A 6,698-nucleotide genomic window follows, 5' to 3' on the forward strand; every position below is an offset into this window, starting at 1 on the left:
GGACCCAACGAGCAGAGGAGGATCGGGGCGCCCCGGAGCAGGAGGACGGCGGGGAGGAGGACGGGAAGGGAAGCGGGAAAAAAAAATGTGTGAGATTTCCGAGGGGGGGCGCCGGGCTGGACGTGGGGGGGGTCGCGAGGGGAAGGGGAATTCCGAGGGATCGGTTGGGGGCTGGGGATCGGGTGTGGCCGTGGTGGCGGGGAGGAGGGTGTGGTGTGTGCGGGGCGGCGGGCCATCTCGGAAGGGGGGACCCCCTCCTCCCGCGCCCCTCCGCGGACTTTCTGTAAGGACTGTTGGAAAGTGGCTTCCAGTGTGTGTGTGGGGGGGGGGCCCCGCCAAGAAAGCCGGGCCCGCCGGAACCCCCCCCCCCCCCCCGCCCCGGCCAAGAACCCCCGAAGCCGGGGGGGGGGCTGCCCCGGCCGGGCCTCCCGAGGGCCCCCCGGCGTGGAAACGTGGAGGGGAAGGCGGCCTCGCCACGCGCCGCCGCCTCCGGCCCTCTCTCGGGGTGTGGGGTGGGAAATGTGAAAAAGACGGTGACATTCTCGCAAGCTGCTTTCTGAAGTGACATTTGGGGGCGATCGCACGTGGGCCTGGCTCCAGCCTCCCCTCCCCACCATCTTTGTGGGGTGTTCGGTCCAATTCCCCCCCCCCCTTCTTTTTCCCTTTCCTCCGGTGACTCTCTCCTGTGGTTCGTCCTTCCCATTTTGCTATTCTGTTTCATTCGGCTTTTGTCTCCCGGGATTGCTCTGGGGAGGCCTTTGAACTGGCTTTGGTCCCCCCACCCCACCCCGGGGGGGGAATTTGGGGGTGGGGTTACTTTTTGGGGGGAACCGGGAGTTCCGAAGGGAAGTGAGGTGTGCTCAGGTCACACGGGGCTCCGGGCTCCCTTCCTCCTGAGTCTGAAGACGCTCGCCGGGGAGTGGGGAGTGGGTCCGGCCGTGCGTGTGCGGAGCAGCTCCTCCTGGCTCGGGACCCACACCTAACTACGCTCAGCAGGACCCCAGATTGTTTCTAGGGAGCCCAATCCTCTGGCCAGCCTTCAGGGGCATCCGATGAAGGTTTAGTTTCTCCAGCTGGGGCTTCTAGAGTTTGGGGGGGGGGAGACTCTGGGAAGCAGGCCTGGTAGCGCACCTCTGTAGTCCCAGCACTCTGAGGCAGGAGGATTATGGAGGTAAAAAGGCCAGCTTGGGCTCCATAGAGACCCTGTCCAGAAAACAAAGTTCTGGGAGAGTTGATCTGCCTGTTTAAACTTTCTTTCTCTTTCTTTTCTTTCTCTTCTTTTCTCTTTGTGCTGGTCCTGGGGCGTGAACTCAGGGCCTGGGTGCTGTCCCTGAACTTTTGTGCTCAAGGCTGGCGCTCTACCACTTGAGCCACATCTTCACTTCTGGTTTTTTGTTTTTGGTAGTTAATTGGAGACTAGAGTCTGGTGAATTTTCTTGTCCAGGCCAGCTTCAAACCCAGATGATCAGATCTCAGCCTCCTGAGTAGCTAGGCTGACAGGTGTGAGCCACCAGGGTCTGGCTTCCTGTTTAAACATTGTTTAAAAAAAAAAAAAGAAAAAGAAAAGAAAGAAAAGAAACATAGATCATTTTCAGTTTATGGACTTTGGAACACAGTGTAGCATTCTCTAATGCCCCATTCCCGATTTCCTTTATTACCATTGCTGTTCCAGGAAAGCTTTAATGTTTTGTGACTTTTAATTTTTTTTGGTCAGTGGTCAGGGCTCTGTCCCTGAGCTTTTTTGCTCAAGGCTAGCACTCTACCACTTGGAGCCACTGAACTACTTCCTGTTTCCTGGTTGTTAATTGGAGATGAGTCTCATGGGCTTTTTCCCCCAGCTGGCTTCAAACTGTGATCCTCAGATCTCAGCCTCCTGAGTAGCTAGGATCAGGTGTGAGCCACTAGCTCCTGCCTGGTTTGTGATGTATTTTTTTATTTTTTTGTTTTTGTGGCTGGTGGTGTGGCTTGAACTCAGGGCCTGGACATTGTCCCTGAGCTTTTGAGCTCAAAGCTAGCACTCTACCACTTTGAGCCACAACGCCACTCTTGTTTTTTGTTTGTTTTCTGGTTTTTAATTGAAGAGTCTAATGAACCTTCCAATGGCCCCACTAGCTTTGGCTATAGTGATCCTCAGAGTTCAGCCTCCTGAATAGCTGGGATTACAGGTGTGAGCCACTCGTCCCTAGCGTGATTTTTCTTTTTTAATTCTAATTTACTTTTTTTTTTTTGTGCCAGTCCTGGGGCTTGAACTCAGGGCCTAGGTGCTGTCCCTGAGATGTTTTTGCTCTAGGCTAGCACAGTACCCCTTGAGCCACAGTTCCACTTCCGGCTTTTCTTTTAGTATTCAATTGGAGATCAGTCTCTTCTGGAATTCAGAGCTGGCTTTGAACTTTGATCCTCGGATCACAATCTCCTAAATAGCTGGGATTATGGGCTTGGGCCTGTTTTGTGTTTTCCATTGCCCTGATAATGTGCTTGGTGGCTGGGGGCTTGGAGGGGTGTGTCCCTACGAGTCACACACCAGCCAGGAGGAACAAGGAATGGTGGAAATGTTACTAGTGTTCAGAGTTCCACGTGCTGATCCTCGGAGGCAGAATTCACCGCACACCCATCTGTGGGAGGAGAATGTCTGTGTTCTCAGGGTGGGGAAGAATTTCTTCCCTCTGTGGGGTAGAGCTCTGAGGCCCCCAGAGTTTGGCATATTAAGTTCTCAAGGCTGCTAGGAGTGGGCAGGGAAGGTGGCTCAGTGGTAAAGTGCTCACCTAGCATGCATGAAGTCCTGGGTTCGATTCCTCAGCACCACATACACAGAAAAAGCCGGAAGTTGGCGCTGTGGCTCCAACTAGAGTGCTAGCCTTGAGCGAAAGAGGCTCTGGGAGAGTGCCCAGGCCCTGAGTTCAAGCCCCAGGACTGGCAAACAAAACATTGCCAGGAGTGTATTGTGTCCAATGTAGGCTGGGGGTGTGAAGTGAAGGGTGTTTGGTGTGTCTCCTTTACCTCTACATTCTTTTCTTTTTCTTCTTTTTCTTTTTGTTCCAGTTCTAGGGCTTGAACTCAAGGCCTGGGCACTATCCCTTAAGCTTTGTTTGCTCTAGGTTGGTGGTCTTTCCTTTGAGCCATAGTTCCACTTCTGGGTTTTTCACTAGTTAATGGGAGATAAAAATGAGTCTCACAGACTTTCCGGCTTGGGTTGGCTTTGAACCACGATCCTCAGATCTTGGCCTCCTTAGTAGCTAGGATTACAGGCGTGAGCCACTGGCGCCCAGCAGGCTTTTCCTTTCTTCTTAAAATCCTGGACATTGGCTCTGGGACCTACTTTTTTTGGACGCCAGCCAGGTGTCATCCTGAGATTCTTATTTTTGTTCTGGTCTTGGGGCTTGAACTACCCGCAGTGCGCGCTGTCCCTGAGCTTTTGTGCTCAAGACAAGTGCTCTACCACTTGAGCCACAGCACCACTTCCGGCTTTTTCTCAGTAGTTTATTGGAGATAAGAGTCTCATGGACTTTCCTGCCTGTGCTGGCTTTGAACCATCATCTTCAGATGTGTCTCCTGAGTAGGATTATAGGCTGGAGTCTTAATTACCTCCACAAAGACTTCATTTCCATTAAGGAGTGTGAGGGGCGTTGGACTGGATTTCTCTTATGTGGTTATGTCACACTGGGCTCATCTTACATCCCGCCACTGTTGTAGCTGTGGGGGTCGGTGTCTGGGTTTTCTTTTTTTTTTTCTTGTTTTGGTCAGTTGTGGGGCTTGAACTCTGGGCCTGGGCGCTGTCCCTCAGCTCTTCAGCTCAAGGCGAGCGCTCTACTGCTTGAGCCACAGCGCCACTTCCGGTTTTCCAATGGTTTATTGGAAATAAGAGTCTCACGGACTTTCCTTGCCTGGGCTGGCTTTGAACCACGATCCTCTGATCTCAGCCTCCTGAGTAGCTAGGATGACAGGCCTGAGCCACTGGCGCCCGGCTATGTGTCTGGGTTTTCTTGTGGCCGGAACAGGTGGTGAAGCCGGGCTGTTGTGTCATCCATCCCCGTCCCGTCCCCCCTGGTGTCTTTGATGGGTTGTGAGGCTTGAACTCAGGGCCTGGGCACTGTCCCTGAACTCTTTGCTCAAGGCCAGCGCTCTACCCCTTGAGCCACAGCGCCACTTCCAGTTTTCTGGTGGTTCATTGGAGATCAGAGTCTCACAGATGTTCCTGCCTGGCCTGGCTTGGAACCATGATCCTCCTATCTCAGTCTCTGGAGTAACGAGGGTTACAGGCGTGCGCCACCAGTGCCTGCCCTCTGGCAGTGGCCTCGGAGTTGGCTACATCACACAAGGCTGAGACTGGAGGAGTTCAGGGGCGGGGAGAGCGATGTGAAGTGAGCTCTGGGGTGCAGAGTTCTCAGGGCTGGGGTGTGGATCGCACACAGCGTCTAGGGGAGGCCTGGCAGGGTCACTCTGACCTGGGGGGTGCCATGGAACAGCTGGGTGTAACGCAGGCTGCTCGGAGCTTCAGACCTGCTGTTGAGATGAGCTGCTTTCTCTCTCTCCCCACCTGGACCCTTTGGAGCCTGAATTCCCCGTCAGAATTGGTCACAAGCCTGCGGTGTCCTGAGCCACCGGGCTCGGCTGGTGGGGACACAGGTGGGTGTCAGGGCAGGAGCCAAAGGCTTCTGGGATTGAGGTAAGGGGTGCAGAAGCCTTGTTTTCTTCCCCAGTACTGTCCTGCCTCCTTGGGGTGCAGGAACACGTGGGCCAGGTGGATGGGGTGTGGCTCAGGGTGTCCCTTTGTACCCCACTAGGTTCTTAGGGAGATCTGGGGTACCACTGGTGTGGCCCAGCGAAGAGGCTGCCTGCCTGCCTTCCCTCCCTCATGCTGGTCTCGGGGCTTGAACTCAGGGCTCGTGTGCTGTCCTTAGATTTTTTTTTTTGCTTAAGGCCAATTATGCTCTACCACTTGAGCCACAGCCCTACTTACAGCTTTTTGCTGGTTCACTGGATGTAAGAGTGTCATTGGCTCTGAACCACGATCCTCCTAACTCAGCCTCCTGAGTAGCTGGGATTGCTATGGCGTCGGGCCAGAGCTGGCTTTTTGGGGCTAATACCCCCTTGTCGTGGGGCCACTGGGCATGTTGCTCCCCTCCCCCCGGCCTGTAGGATGTTTCTGAGAAAGCGGCAGCGCTCTGCTAGCCAGCAGCTGCCGTTTTGCCAGTTATTGAGCACTTACTATGTGCCAGGCTCTGTGCAGGCTTGGCTTCACAGACTTGGGTGGCCGGCCATGGGGGTCAGCAGGGGAAGGGCACGGAATCCGGGCCCGAGGGCCACGGAAGCGGGGGCCTATTTCTACAATCAGAACTAAGAGCCTTTGACAGTCAGAAGGGGTTGGGGAAGAAAAAAAAATCCACAAATAGCCGGCTGATGGGCGGCTCCCGCCGGTCCTGCTAGCTTCTCAGGGGGCTCTGCAGGTCTGAGCATTGCAGTTGGCAGCCAGTGCAGGTAGGAAGGTCTGTGAGATGCTCAGCTTCCACTTAACCAGCAAAAAGCCGAAGTGGAGCTGTGGCTCAAGTGGTAGAGCACCACCCTGGAGGGAAAAAGCTAAAAGACAGGTCTTGACTTCAAATCCCAGTACCTGTTGTGTGTCATGTGCGTGCATGTATACACACACATACACACAGAGGGAATATTGAGCTAAGCCATCTTATCAGGCCATCAGCTAAGCCCTGTGATGCTATACTGTCTGTGTGTCTGTCTGTCTGTCTGTCTTGCCAGTACTGGGCCTTGAACTCAGGGCCTGGGCTCTGTCCCTGAGCTTTTTGCTCAAAGCTAGCGCTCTACCATGTGAGCCACAGCGCCACTTCGGCTTTTTCTGTTCTGTGGTGCTGAGGAATTGAACCCAGGGCTTCCTGCATGCTAGGCAAGCACTCTACCACTGAGCCGCCTTCCCAGCCCTCCCTATGCTTAAATGCCTTGCTGGCATTTAAGAGCTAAGCTCACAAACCCTGGTGTGCGGAGCAGGGACCAGAGTTAATCGGGGCCCAGCCAATTTGTCAGACCAAAATTGCTAAATTTGTTTTGAGCAGCACAGGGCCTGCCCCGATGGTTGAGCCCCCTGAGGTCGCTTTCTCGAGTTGCCAGCCAGGGAGCTGGCAGGTGGTGGCCTTAGGTCTGTGTTAACCTGCTTCCTAAACACCCTGGAGATGATGAGGGCTTCCAACCCCATTTTGCTAGTGGAAAAGTGGGCAGAAGGGCCGGCCCCGCCAACGTGCTCAGGCAGGTGGACAGTAGAGCCGGGGTTCTGAGCTGCTGGTCCCTCACTTTGCTCTGTGTGTGTGTGTGTGTGTGTGTGTAGAGGAAAGATGGCCAGCACTGAGCTTATCTGCACATGTCAGACCCAGAGTTGCAGCTGCTGCCACAAGACAGCTGCTACACTGAAGTGTGGGCCTGGCCGCTTGCCTGTCTCAGGTCCACGCCTAAGATGAGGTCTTTTCCTCATGGCTCAGCTTGGCTGCTGGAGTCCAGCCATCACATTCTGACTTCCAGATAGCAGAATTATGGAAAGGACAAAGGAGGAAGCCTGCAGAGGGTCCAGGCCAGATGTCTTCTAAGGAAGGTTCTGAATATTGGCTTAGGGCCTTTGGGGGTGGGGGGGGGCAGGGGAGGGTGGGGTGGCTCAAGCATGTAAATCCTAGCTCCCTACTAGTGAGGTAGAGAAGGGGAAC

This window comes from Dipodomys ordii, unplaced genomic scaffold, assembly GCF_000151885.1.
Source record: "Dipodomys ordii isolate 6190 unplaced genomic scaffold, Dord_2.0 Scaffold180, whole genome shotgun sequence".
Taxonomy (NCBI): domain Eukaryota; kingdom Metazoa; phylum Chordata; class Mammalia; order Rodentia; family Heteromyidae; genus Dipodomys; species Dipodomys ordii.